Source organism: Staurois parvus, unplaced genomic scaffold (genome assembly GCF_062004578.1).
Source record: "Staurois parvus isolate SC_StPar_1 unplaced genomic scaffold, SC_StPar_1.0 ptg000704l, whole genome shotgun sequence".
Classification (NCBI taxonomy): domain Eukaryota; kingdom Metazoa; phylum Chordata; class Amphibia; order Anura; family Ranidae; genus Staurois; species Staurois parvus.
Window position 1 is genome coordinate 2,085,866 of NW_028318500.1, and position 14,129 is coordinate 2,099,994.

At 47.5% G+C, this 14,129-nt stretch overlaps 1 protein-coding gene across 1 annotated transcript in view; it reads right to left on the minus strand.

Moving 5' to 3' along the window:
- The window catches only part of LOC149445898 (immunoglobulin lambda-1 light chain-like), a 537,782-nt gene that overhangs the window by 510,279 nt on the left and 13,374 nt on the right, over positions 1-14,129 (minus strand). The window lies entirely within an intron of this gene.

Here is a 14,129-nt window from a genome sequence, read left to right on the forward strand (position 1 = left end):
AGTACACACAACAGTAAATAAAAAACTGCTAAATACCCTTTTCTCATCAGCAGTTAGAGCAATCTTGTGACTTCTATCAGTGTCCAGCAGAGCACTGGTTAAAGCTTGTTGGAGGAGTATTCTTTCTGATCTAGGAGGATGCAAAACCCCTGACTTCTGTCTGGACAGTGCTGATTGGCCCTGTGCTGATCACATGCACTCTCCCAAGAAAAAAAAAACCCTCTCTAGCAATACACACTAAATTGGGCATGTGCAGAAGGGTTACGGTTCAGTCTGTCTTATCAGGAGGACATTTGAACAAGAGGAGGGGCAGAGAAGAAAGGATCAAATGGCCTTTTTACACAATGCAGAGGATTAACCCCTTAGGTTCCACAGTGAATATATCACTCATGCTTTACTTTATATACAGACTGATTTTACTGTTGTGGGTTTAGTAACACTTTAACCTGGAGAATACAAAATCAGACTCACTTCTGCACCCCTATGGAAGTCACGAGATCATGACGCTACGTTTGAAGCAGAACCGGATGACTGAGTATCGAAACTGGAAGAGCCGCAGACCCACTGTCTGTCATTACATGCATTTTTTTCTTGTACGTGATGAAAGTGCAAATTGAATTAACATATTGGTTTATAACAACTTATCACACTGTGGGGACCGCTCTATTGTATGACTCTACTGCAGGGAGAAACCTTGATCGTTTAAAAGGACCATACACCCGTATACACTCACTGGCCACTTTATTAGGTACACTTGTTCAATTGCTTAGTAACACATATTCCTAGTCAGCCAATCACATGGCATCAACTCAATGCATTTAGGCATCTAGACGTGGGAAAGACGACTTACTGAAGTTCAAACCGAGTAGCAGAGTGGGGAATAAAGGGGATTTAAGTGACTTTGAACATGGCATGGTTGTTGGTGCAAGATGGGCTGGTCTGCTGATCTACTGGGATTTTCATGCACAACCATCTCTAGAGTTTACAGAGAATGGTCCGAAAACGGAAGACAGAACTGCCTTGTTGATGTCAGAGGAGAATGGGCAGACTGGTTTGAGATGATAGAAAGGCAACAGTAACTCAAATAACCACTCATTACAACCAAGGTATGCAGAATACCATCTCTAAACATACGACTCATCGAACCTTGAAGCAGATGGACTACAGCAGCAGAAGACCACACTGGGTGCCACTCTTGTCAGCTAAGAACAGGAAACGGAGCCTACAATTAACACAGGCTCACCAAAATTGGACAATAGAAGATTGGAAAAACATTGCCTGGTCCGATGAGTCTCGATTTCAGCTGTGACATTCAGATGATAAGGTCAGAATTAGGAACATGAAAGCATGGATCCATCCTGCCTTGTACAGTCACCAGATCTCAATCCAATAGAGCACCTTTGGGATGTGGTGGAATGGGAGATTCACATCATGGATGTGCAGCCAGAAAATCTGCAGCAACTGTATGATGCTATCATGTCATATGGACCAAGATCTCTGAGGAATGTTTCCAACACTTTGTTGAATCTAATCACGAAAAATTAAGGCAGTTCTCAAGGCAAAAGGGGTTCCAACCCGATACAAGTATGGTGTACCTAATAAAGTGGCTGGTGAGTGTATGTGGAGGTGGCATATACCATCAAGTGACAACAGGAAGAGTCAATTCAATTGAAGCTTAACCAATTGGAACAAAAAAGGAGCCCCAAGGGGGGAAAGCATTTTGTGACCTGGTGTTTGGCAGGTACACCACTTGATGTGAGTGCATGGAATCACTACACTTGATCTTAGAACACAAGAGATGGAATACAAGAATAAGTGGATAACTATGTTTTTTCTTTATTTATTTATTTAAATCTACTTATTATTAAGAGACTGAGATTACTACAAGAGAACATTTAAACACAGTTATCGGTGCAAGTATATATAGTTGAGGAATATATATCAGTTCCCTGTGCTCAAGAGTGGTGTACAAAGATGCAACTGTGACACATCCTCCGTGTATCAAATATCAGCACTTTGTTATCCCACTTTTTACATGGCCTCGGCTCCTGAGAAACGCCGGGGTGTACTGATAGCTTTCAAATGCAATTTCCCCTTTGTGCTTGGAATATAGCGGACCCCATGGGCAGATGTTTGCTCCTGCAGGGCACCCTCTGGGACCAGGAGGTTACTTTTGTCTCTTACTACGCCCCCAATCGCTTTCAGCATAAATTCTTTTCTCATCTTTGCACCATCATTTCGCGACACTCCTAGGGTCCTCTTCTTCTTTTGGGAGATTCAAATGTTACCTTGGATTCCACATTGGATAGGCGCTATGCCCGGGGGTGGCCCCTTCTCACGACTTCATGCTAGAGGAACGTATGCAGACAGCGGGGCTGGCGGACGTCTGGAGGGAACTTCACCCAACTGAACAAGACTTTACATTCTATTCCAATCCTCATGACAGTTTTTCTAGAATTAACCATATATTCATGCATGTCCAGCAGCTTCCCTTGGTCAGGCGGATATTATTATTATTATTATTATACAGTATTTATAAAGCGCCAATAGTTCGCTCAGCGCTGTACATTACAAAGGGAGACAGAACATGTGACAGAACAATACCAATACAATGCAAAACATGAGGGGATCAAGGGCCCTGCTCTTTCGAGCTTACAATCTAGGAGGGAGGGGGTGGTGGCACAGGAGGAGATAGCTGTGGGGGATGGAGTGGTAGGAAGAGTGGAGGAGGTCGGCAAGTTAGCAGGGGGTGGGGTAGGCTTCCCTGAAGAGATGGGTTTTCAGGGTGCGCCTAAGGGAGAGGAGAGTAGGTGATAATCTGATGGGTTGGGGCAGGGAGTTCCAGAGGATGGGTGACACCCTGGAGAAGTCCTGGAGGCGGGCATGGGAAGAGGAGACCAGGGAACTAGAGAGAAGGAGGTCTTGTGAGGAGCGGAGTGTGCGTGCTGGGCGGTACTTGGATATTAGGTCAGAGATGTAGTACGGGGCAGTATGGTGGACAGCTTTGTACGTCAGCGTTAGGATTTTGAATTTGATCCGTTGCGCAATCGGAAGCCAGTGGAGGGATTGGCAGAGGGGGGTGGCGGAGACAGAGCGGTTGGAAAGGTGAATGAGTCTGGCAGCCGTGTTCAGGATGGACTGAAGAGGGGATAGCCAGCGGCGAGGCAGGCCAGTGAGGAGGGAGTTGCAGTAGTCGAGTCGTGATATGATGAGGGAGTGGATGAGCTGTTTAGTGGTTTCTGGGGTAAGGAACGTGCGGATTTTGGCGATGTTGCGGAGGTGGAGTCTGCACGAGTTTGTTAAAGATTGGACTTGGGGCTGGAAGGATAGGTTGGAGTCCAGAATGACACCCAGTACTCTGGCCTGCGGGGCGGGTTTGATGGTAGCGTTGTTGGATGTGACGGAGAAATCAATGGGGGGTGGTGTCCGGGCTGGGGGGAAGACAAGAAACTCGGTTTTGGAGAGGTTCAATTTAAGGAAGTGGAGTAACATCCAGTCTGATATGTCGCTCAGTAGGTGTGTGATTCGGGCTGAGACCAAGGGGGTGAGGTGGGGGGTTGAGAGATAGATTTGTGTGTCGTCGGCATAGAGGTGGTAGTTGAAGCCGTGAGAGTGTATGAGTTGGCCAAGGGAGGAGGTATAGATGGAGAAGAGAAGGGGCCCGAGGACAGAGCCTTGAGGGACCCCAACAGAGAGGGGGAGTGAGGGGGAGGTGGTAGTATTATAGGTAACGCTGAAGGAGCGTTGTGACAGGTAGGATGAGAGCCAGGAGAGAGCAGAATCTCTGAGGCCGAGGGAGTGTAGTTTTTTGAGGAGGAGGGGGTGGTCGACTGTGTCAAAGGCCGCAGAGAGGTCAAGGAGTAGGAGCACTGAATAGTGGCCATTAGCTTTGGCGGTTAGCAGGTCATTGGAGAGTTTGAGTAAGGCAGTTTCGGTGGAGTGTAGGGGACGGAAGCCGGACTGTAGGGGATCGAGGAGGTTGTTGTCGTTGAGGTGAGAGCATAGGCGGGTGTAGACTAGGCGCTCGAGGAGTTTAGATGTAAATGGGAGCAGGGAGATGGGTCTGAGGTTATTCGGGTCATTGGGGTCCAGGGAGGGCTTTTTAAGTATGGGGGTGATGTGTGCATGTTTCAGAGGGGAGGGGAAAGTGCCTGAGGAGAGGGAGAGATTGAAGATGTGGGTGAGGGAGCGTAGGATGGAGGAGGAGGAAGGTCGTAGGAGTTGTGAGGGGATAGGGTCGAGGGGGCAGGTGGTGAGGCGGGCATCAGAGAGGATCTTGGAGACTTCCTCGATGGTAGTAAGGTCAAAGGTGCGGAGTGTTGGAGGAGCTTCAGTATGAGGGATGTAGGGTGGGGTGGAAGAGGAGGTCAGAGCAGTGGTGGGGCCGTGGGAGAGGGGTGATGAGGGGGTAGTTGAGTGAGGGTGAAGGGGGTTGGAGAAAGTTTGAGCAGCGACGAGGTCCCTGCGGGTTATGTCGAGGGGGAGGGGGATAAGGGGGTAGCTGTGTGAGAGGGGACAGGTTGAGAGGGCGTGTGAGTTGTGGCAATGTCCTTGCGAATTGTGTCAATTTTGTTTTTGAAGTGATTGGCAATCTCAAGGGCAGTGAGTGAGGTGCTGGGTGGAGGTGGGGGTGGAGAGAGTAGAGAGTTGAAGGCAGAGAAGAGTCGGCGAGGATTGGAGGAGAGGGCCTTGATGAGGGTCAAGAAGTAGGCCTGTTTGGCAGCATGGAGGGAGGAGGTGTAGGTGCGGAAGGCAGATTTGTAGCGGGTGAAGGCTTGTTTGGATTTGGTTTTGCGCCATAGTCGCTCTAGGGCACGACTTTGTCGTTTGAGGGTTTTGGTGTGATCAGTCTGCCAGGGCTGGAGCGGTCGGGGTCTGATGTTGCGTGTGGTTAAAGGCGCTAGTGAGTCAAGGGCTGTTGAGAGCGCATTGTTGTAGGCGGTCAAAGCCAAGTCGGGGCAGGACAGGGGGAGGATGCGGTCGTGGAGTTGATCAGCTGCAGAGTGGAGGGAGGCAGGGTTAAGGTTGCGGAGGTTACGGCTGGTAGTAGTGTGACATTTGGAGGGGTAGGCGTTGGAGGACGAGGAGATAGAGAAGGTGATCAGGTTGTGGTCAGAGAGAGGGAAGGGGGTGTTAGTGAGGTTGTGGGGAGCGCAGCGGTTGGAGAAGACAAGGTCCAGGATATTTCCGTCACAGTGGGTGGTGGATTGTATGCACTGTGCAAGTGCAAAGGAGGAGGTTAGGTGGAGGAGATGGGCTGTGTCCGGGTTGTCGAGGTTGACAGGGATGTTGAAATCCCCAAGAATTATGGTGGGTAGCTCAGAGGAGAGGAAGAAGGGTAGCCAGGAGGAGAAGTCATCCAGGAAGCGAGGTATGGATCCAGGAGGCCGGTATATCACAGCAATCTTCAGGGGGGTTGGGGAGAATAGTCGGACGCAGTGGGCCTCGAAGGAGGAGAAGGATAGGGAGGGGGGGTTTGGGAGGACTCGGAAGGTGCTCTGCGGTGACAGGAGCAGACCAACCCCACCACCTTTACGACCGTTAGGCCTGGGTGAGTGGGTCCAGGTGAGACCTCCGTAGGAGAGTGGAGCAGGGGAGGTAGAATCAGTGGGCTGGATCCAGGTTTCCGTGATCGCTAGGAGGTTGAGGGAGCGGGAAACAAAGAGGTCGTGGATGGCGGTAAGCTTGTTGCACACCGAACGGGCGTTCAGGAGTGCACATGAAAACGGGGGGGAGATTTTAGGGAGCAGGGGGACAGATACTAAGTTTCGGGGGTTGCAGTAGGACATGGAGGTGGGAGGGTGTTGAGCGGGTGAGGGAGGTGGAGGGCCAGGATTCGGGGAGATGTCCCCTGCGGCTAGGAGGAGGAGAAGGGTGAGAAAGGTGGCATGGGAGCGGGATGTGCAGGAGTGTGAGAAACTCCTAGTGGAGGTGTTGGGGTCAGTGGGAGAGAGGAGTAATAGGAGGAGATGGTGGGTGCCATAGAGGGGTGAGGGAAGCAGTGAGGACACGATATACAAATGTTTGGGAGGGGCAGAGGGATATAGTGAATGGATTTTGGGAACGGAGGAGAGGAAAATGAGAAGGAGGAGTGGAAGAGACATTGTGGGGAGGTGAAGAGAGCAGTAGTAGGGAGATGATAGCAGTGAGGGGGAGATGTACAGGTTGTGGGGTGGAGCAGAGGGGTAGAGAAATGGGATTTGGGAACAGAGGGTAGTAATATGATGAGAAGAGGGGTGTATCATATAAAGGTACACAGAGTGGGTCTCAGGCATGTAAGAGGTTTCCCAGGGTGTTTGCTTGCAGTCTTCCAGCATGCAGTAGAGTTTCTTGCTGTTGTTGTGTCTTCCTGCTGCTTGGGTTCTCCTGCTTTCGTTCAACTGCTGCGTTTAACTGCTTCTTCTATGCACTCGTTCGAAGCCGCACTCAATCAGAAGCAGCACCCCATCAGAGACTGTGCCCCCCATCAGAGATCTCCCCCATGAGCTGATCTAAATTTATAGGGAGATGCTCAAATGAGCATTCAACTCCACCCCAATTAGAAGCTGATAAAGATCACATGAGGAGTGGGGGATGATTCTCTCAGGAAACAGACACCAGTCGTAAAACGGGTGTAGCTAAAGGTGAGAGCTGGTCCACATATACAAAAATATAAATACACCATTTGTTCTGAATATAGCAGGAGTCAGTGCGTTTTGGAGTTAAGAGTGGAGGTAGAAGAAAGGAGCAGTTACCCAGGAGGAAGGCAGCAGGAGTCAATGCGTTTTGGAGTTAAGAGTGGAGGTAGAAGAAAGGAGCATTTACCTGTGAAAGTAGAGAAGGCATAATTAGATTGCTGCGTTTAACTGCTTCTTCTATGCACTCGTTCGAAGCCGCACTCAATCAGAAGCAGCACCCCATCAGAGACTGTGCCCCCCATCAGAGATCTCCCCCATGAGCTGATCTAAATTTATAGGGAGATGCTCAAATGAGCATTCAACTCCACCCCAATTAGAAGCTGATAAAGATCACATGAGGAGTGGGGGATGATTCTCTCAGGAAACAGACACCAGTCGTAAAACGGGTGTAGCTAAAGGTGAGAGCTGGTCCACATATACAAAAATATAAATACACCATTTGTTCTGAATATAGCAGGAGTCAGTGCGTTTTGGAGTTAAGAGTGGAGGTAGAAGAAAGGAGCAGTTACCCAGGAGGAAGGCAGCAGGAGTCAATGCGTTTTGGAGTTAAGAGTGGAGGTAGAAGAAAGGAGCATTTACCTGTGAAAGTAGAGAAGGCATAATTAGATTGCTGCGTTTAACTGCTTCTTCTATGCACTCGTTCGAAGCCGCACTCAATCAGAAGCAGCACCCCATCAGAGACTGTGCCCCCCATCAGAGATCTCCCCCATGAGCTGATCTAAATTTATAGGGAGATGCTCAAATGAGCATTCAACTCCACCCCAATTAGAAGCTGATAAAGATCACATGAGGAGTGGGGGATGATTCTCTCAGGAAACAGACACCAGTCGTAAAACGGGTGTAGCTAAAGGTGAGAGCTGGTCCACATATACAAAAATATAAATACACCATTTGTTCTGAATATAGCAGGAGTCAGTGCGTTTTGGAGTTAAGAGTGGAGGTAGAAGAAAGGAGCATTTACCCAGGAGGAAGGCAGCAGGAGTCAATGCGTTTTGGAGTTAAGAGTGGAGGTAGAAGAAAGGAGCATTTACCTGTGAAAGTAGAGAAGGCATAATTAGATTGCTGCGTTTAACTGCTTCTTCTATGCACTCGTTCGAAGCCGCACTCAATCAGAAGCAGCACCCCATCAGAGACTGTGCCCCCCATCAGAGATCTCCCCCATGAGCTGATCTAAATTTATAGGGAGATGCTCAAATGAGCATTCAACTCCACCCCAATTAGAAGCTGATAAAGATCACATGAGGAGTGGGGGATGATTCTCTCAGGAAACAGACACCAGTCGTAAAACGGGTGTAGCTAAAGGTGAGAGCTGGTCCACATATACAAAAATATAAATACACCATTTGTTCTGAATATAGCAGGAGTCAGTGCGTTTTGGAGTTAAGAGTGGAGGTAGAAGAAAGGAGCAGTTACCCAGGAGGAAGGCAGCAGGAGTCAATGCGTTTTGGAGTTAAGAGTGGAGGTAGAAGAAAGGAGCATTTACCTGTGAAAGTAGAGAAGGCATAATTAGATTGCTGCGTTTAACTGCTTCTTCTATGCACTCGTTCGAAGCCGCACTCAATCAGAAGCAGCACCCCATCAGAGACTGTGCCCCCCATCAGAGATCTCCCCCATGAGCTGATCTAAATTTATAGGGAGATGCTCAAATGAGCATTCAACTCCACCCCAATTAGAAGCTGATAAAGATCACATGAGGAGTGGGGGATGATTCTCTCAGGAAACAGACACCAGTCGTAAAACGGGTGTAGCTAAAGGTGAGAGCTGGTCCACATATACAAAAATATAAATACACCATTTGTTCTGAATATAGCAGGAGTCAGTGCGTTTTGGAGTTAAGAGTGGAGGTAGAAGAAAGGAGCAGTTACCCAGGAGGAAGGCAGCAGGAGTCAATGCGTTTTGGAGTTAAGAGTGGAGGTAGAAGAAAGGAGCATTTACCTGTGAAAGTAGAGAAGGCATAATTAGATTGCTGCGTTTAACTGCTTCTTCTATGCACTCGTTCGAAGCCGCACTCAATCAGAAGCAGCACCCCATCAGAGACTGTGCCCCCCATCAGAGATCTCCCCCATGAGCTGATCTAAATTTATAGGGAGATGCTCAAATGAGCATTCAACTCCACCCCAATTAGAAGCTGATAAAGATCACATGAGGAGTGGGGGATGATTCTCTCAGGAAACAGACACCAGTCGTAAAACGGGTGTAGCTAAAGGTGAGAGCTGGTCCACATATACAAAAATATAAATACACCATTTGTTCTGAATATAGCAGGAGTCAGTGCGTTTTGGAGTTAAGAGTGGAGGTAGAAGAAAGGAGCATTTACCCAGGAGGAAGGCAGCAGGAGTCAATGCGTTTTGGAGTTAAGAGTGGAGGTAGAAGAAAGGAGCATTTACCTGTGAAAGTAGAGAAGGCATAATTAGATTGCTGCGTTTAACTGCTTCTTCTATGCACTCGTTCGAAGCCGCACTCAATCAGAAGCAGCACCCCATCAGAGACTGTGCCCCCCATCAGAGATCTCCCCCATGAGCTGATCTAAATTTATAGGGAGATGCTCAAATGAGCATTCAACTCCACCCCAATTAGAAGCTGATAAAGATCACATGAGGAGTGGGGGATGATTCTCTCAGGAAACAGACACCAGTCGTAAAACGGGTGTAGCTAAAGGTGAGAGCTGGTCCACATATACAAAAATATAAATACACCATTTGTTCTGAATATAGCAGGAGTCAGTGCGTTTTGGAGTTAAGAGTGGAGGTAGAAGAAAGGAGCATTTACCCAGGAGGAAGGCAGCAGGAGTCAATGCGTTTTGGAGTTAAGAGTGGAGGTAGAAGAAAGGAGCATTTACCTGTGAAAGTAGAGAAGGCATAATTAGATTGCTGCGTTTAACTGCTTCTTCTATGCACTCGTTCGAAGCCGCACTCAATCAGAAGCAGCACCCCATCAGAGACTGTGCCCCCATCAGAGATCTCCCCCCCTATCTATTCCCTCCTCGCCCTGGTCGGACCACGATCCCCTAGTACTCCTCCTTGCCCTCTCTGGGTCGGTACAGCACCCTTTTCACTGGCGCATTAATGATTCTCTATTGACCACTCAGGTTACCTGCCAACAAATAGAATCTTTCTTATGCACATTCTGTTGGCTAGCTAACGGCGAGTATTGTTAGTACTCCTCCTTGCCCTCTCTGGGTCGGTACAGCACCCTTTTCACTGGCGCATTAATTATTCTCTATTGACCACTCAGGTTACCTGCCAACAAATAGAATCTTTCTTATGCACGTTCTGTCGGCTAGCTAACGGCGAGTATTGTTAGTGTGCAGACCACACACAAAGGCATTTATCACAGGCGCATTTTGATTGTTTTTAATGTGAGTGCAATTGCTTATTTGATTATTAAAATATTTAAAAGGATAAGACACTATTTTTCGTTTTCTTTTTGATACCATTATGTGGAGTTCTGGAGGGGATATATAGACAAATAGACCCCTGGAGGTGAGAGTGAGGAATCCTTCCATATCCATCTTATTAAGCAGCATTGTGGAGAGACACCAGGTGGATCATTAGCATACAACAACGTGCAACCAGCTGAGTGAGAGATCTGGAGCAGGAGTAGTTTTCATCTGTCCTGTCAGGACAAAAACAGTTTTTTGCCTATTTATATATTAGGCAAAAATTGGAGGTGACGCAATATATATTAATATTAATCGGTGTTTTTCCCCATTTGGTGACACGAGTTTTTGGATTTATCAAGAGGACTGTTCATTTAACACAGAAATTGTTTGCATCAAGGCTATTATATTATGTTGTTTTTGTTATTTTAATATGTTTTTGAGTATATAGTTTGATTATGAACTGATAATCACTGTTGCAAGTTTTTTTATATTATTAATTTAGCACGGGAGCGCAGCACTAAATATTATTATTCATTAATAATATAATTTTTATTTTGTATGTTGTGGCACTATTTATGAGTTGGTGTAAGGAGCTAGCGAACCACATGTGCATGTATTAGTAAATTATTTGATTAATTGATCACTTATATTTCACCATATTAGCTCACAAGTATTAATATCACTTGATTTTTCTTATGCACATACTTTATGGAAAACTGGATCTGTCTCTTTGGCAGTGCCCCTGTGGGAGGCACATAAGGCCACGGTGTGGGGTCATGTTATACAGCTGACAGTGGTTCGAAAGTGGGAGCTGGAGCGCCGACTTTTGGAGCTTCATTCTCTATTGGCCTCTGCGGATGCTCAATGGAAGTCATTTCCATCCGTGGCCCATAAACGCGCCCGGGATGCTGTGGCTGCAGAGTTGGACCTACTTGCTTCTTTGGAGGCAGAACGGGCCCTGCGTTGGACCAGACACAAATTTTATTCCTGTGCTAATAAACTGGGTCCGATGCTGGCCAGGAAACTCAATTCTGTGGGGAAACCCGATAAACCGATCCGATTGCGACTTCCCGCGAGTGGCTGTACTTCTAATCCCCAGCAGATTGTTTCCCGTTTCGCAGACTTCCTTTGCGCCTTTACGCTAAACCAGATCCCTTCCCTGTGGCTCAGGCAGAGGCATTCTTCCAAGATCTCCGACTTCCTGGATTATCCGAGGCAGCGCAGATGGCCCCATATCTGAAGTGCTCCAAGCTATCAAATCTCTACGGTCCACCGCGGCCCCAGGTTCCGACAGCTTCTCCGACCTCTATTATAAGAGATTTGCAACACTGTTGTCGCCCTTCTTGGTTGACTATTTCAGTGTGTTACGACGGGGCTCTTTGCCCTCTCCGGACGCGCTTAGAGTTCATATCTCCATGATTCCTAAAACGACCAATGATGTGCAGGATCCACAAGCCTTCCGGCCCATTTCTCTTCTTAATGAAGACCTGAAGATATTGGGAAAGATCCTTAGTCTTCATATCAAAAAATATTTGCGCAGTCTGGTCCACAGGGACCAAGTAGGTTTTGTCCCTGGGAGGCAGGTGGGTGATAACGTTCATAAGGTGGTCCATCTTATACATTTTCCTCAACAGTGGAAAATCCCGGGATTCTTACTGTCCTTAGACATATATAAAGCCTTTGATTCTCTATCCTGGGAATATCTGCAGTTTGTGCTGTCTCATTGGGACTTTGGGGATTCTATTCTTTCTTGGATTCAAGCCTTCGGCTTCCGTTAAATACGCTGGGTATTTCTCAGATCCCTTTCCTATTTGGCGTGGGATGAGACAGGGCTGCCCCCTGTCCCCGGCGCTCTTCGTCCTGACACTTGAATCTCTGGCTTTAGCACTCCGGACTGATTGTAATGTATTGGGTGTTCCATACGCGGGACAGGAGTTCAAGTTGAACCTTTTTGCGGACAATGCCCTCTTGACTCTCACTAATCCCCTGAAGACGCTTCCAAATTTGCAACAGGTTCTTGTGCGCTTCTCCTTGATTTCGGGTCTCCATATTAATTTGGATAACACTGTTACTCTCAATATTACTTTGGCTTCAGATTTGGTTTCACGCCTACAGTCCCATTTCCCTTACAAATGGGCTTCCTCTTCTCTTGAATACCTAGGCATTCGCTTGACCCCTACCTATGGCTCGTTGGTTGCTGCAAATTATTATCCATTGCTTCGCTCTGTGTCCTCTCTCATGCACTCTTGGCAATTTCCGCACCTGTCTTGGATAGGACGGGTTAATTCAGTGAAAATTACCATCTTGCCAAAATTGTTATACTATATTTGCACCCTCCAAGTGCGGGTACCTCCTCATTTATCCCGATAAGCGCCCCAGAGTCTCCAGAAATATGCTTTTTGTTCATAGACTCCAGGGTGGTCTTGGGGTGCCTAATGTAACTAAGTATTATCAGGCGAGCCAGATTGCCCCGCTGTCTATGTTGCACGCTTCTTCAGATGTTCCTCTCTGGGTCCTGCTGGAACTAGCTAATTGTGCCCCTATTGCGACATCGACACTTCTATGGCTTCCCCCTGCCCTACGCCCTATGGTACTGAGTCCAATTTTGCTCCATGGCTTACAAGTGTGGGACTCAGTACGTTACTCTAGTGGCCTGATGTCACCTTTCCTACCTTTGCTCCCAATTATTAACAACCCTCTCTTCCCGCCGGGTTTAGATCAACCAAGGGCTTTTCTTGGTGGGTGGCCAATGGTTTTTGCAGGTGCGACACTTTTTGACTTCTCGGTCCTTCCCCACTTGGAATTCTCTTTGGGAGTCACGGGATGTCCCTCTGGCGGAATTTTTTTGTTACCTTCAATTGCGGCATTGGCTGACCTCACTGCGGGGCACTTCAGATTTCCCATACCAGAAATCTGCTTGTGAACTGCTTTGCCAACAGCGTCTGGGCTCCCCGGGCCTTATTTCTCTTCTTTATGCAGCTTTGAACAGACGCTCGACGCATACTTCTCTCTCATATGTTGCTCAGTGCGAGTGCGGCCTGGGGGCAGTCATGGATCTGGAGGACTGGAATAGGGCCTGGTCGCTTATAGCTAAATGTTCATTTAATATGACCACGCTGGAGGCGGCATACAAGGTATTGTTTCATTGGTATTGGGTTCCGGGTCATTTGGCACAGGCGAACCCTTCCTGCAGTGATCGATGCTTTCGGGGTTGTGGCCATCGTGGTGATGTATTGCATATCTGGAGGTCCAGCCCAAGACTCTTTAGGTTTCGGTCTCGTGTGTTTTGCCTCCTTTTCACCTTGTTCCAGCTCTCCATACACCGGGATGCTCAGAATGCTTTGCTTCATTGTCCCATACCGGGCCTCTTGGCTCACCAGCAGAAGTTGGCTTCCTATTTGTTTTTGTCGGCCACTAGAACAATTGCTCAGGTATGGAAGCACCCATTTGTCCCCCTATGATGCTCAATGAACAGATGTCGAGTACCTGTAACGACTCCCAACGGATATTCTTGAAAATATAGGAGCCGTGGTTGCAATATGCCTTTCCCACGCTCCCCCCGGTTAGTCTGGGGTTGTGATGTTGCCCGGTATTGGTGTTCTCGAACCACTGCTCTTGGTTTTATCTTTTTCCTTTTTACTCCTCTTTCCTTTTCTTTTTCTGTTTGTTTTTTGTGTGGCAGTGGATAGCTGCCTTTAGTTTGAGTTACTGTCAGTGTTATACTAATGTATTTGTCATTTATGTGTCATTGATAGCCCCTGCATGGGCACACCTTTTGTTCTGTTGGTATTGGAGCACTGTTTTTTTATATGTGCAATTGATAGCCCCTGCGTCTGCATGTTTTGTTGCTCCTGTCCTAAACTGTTTATAAATTAACAAAAACATTGAAATACAAATATCAGCACTGGCCTTGCTGCCCTCTAAGGGTTGGGGGAAACCCGCAGAAACTAATTGTAAACACAAAGGAAAACAGGGGGCGCACCAGCCTTGTGCATTATCTAGGGTGATAGCTTTAATGATCCAAAACAAAATATACTCACAAACATTGTAGAAACAAAAGCGTGTTCTGT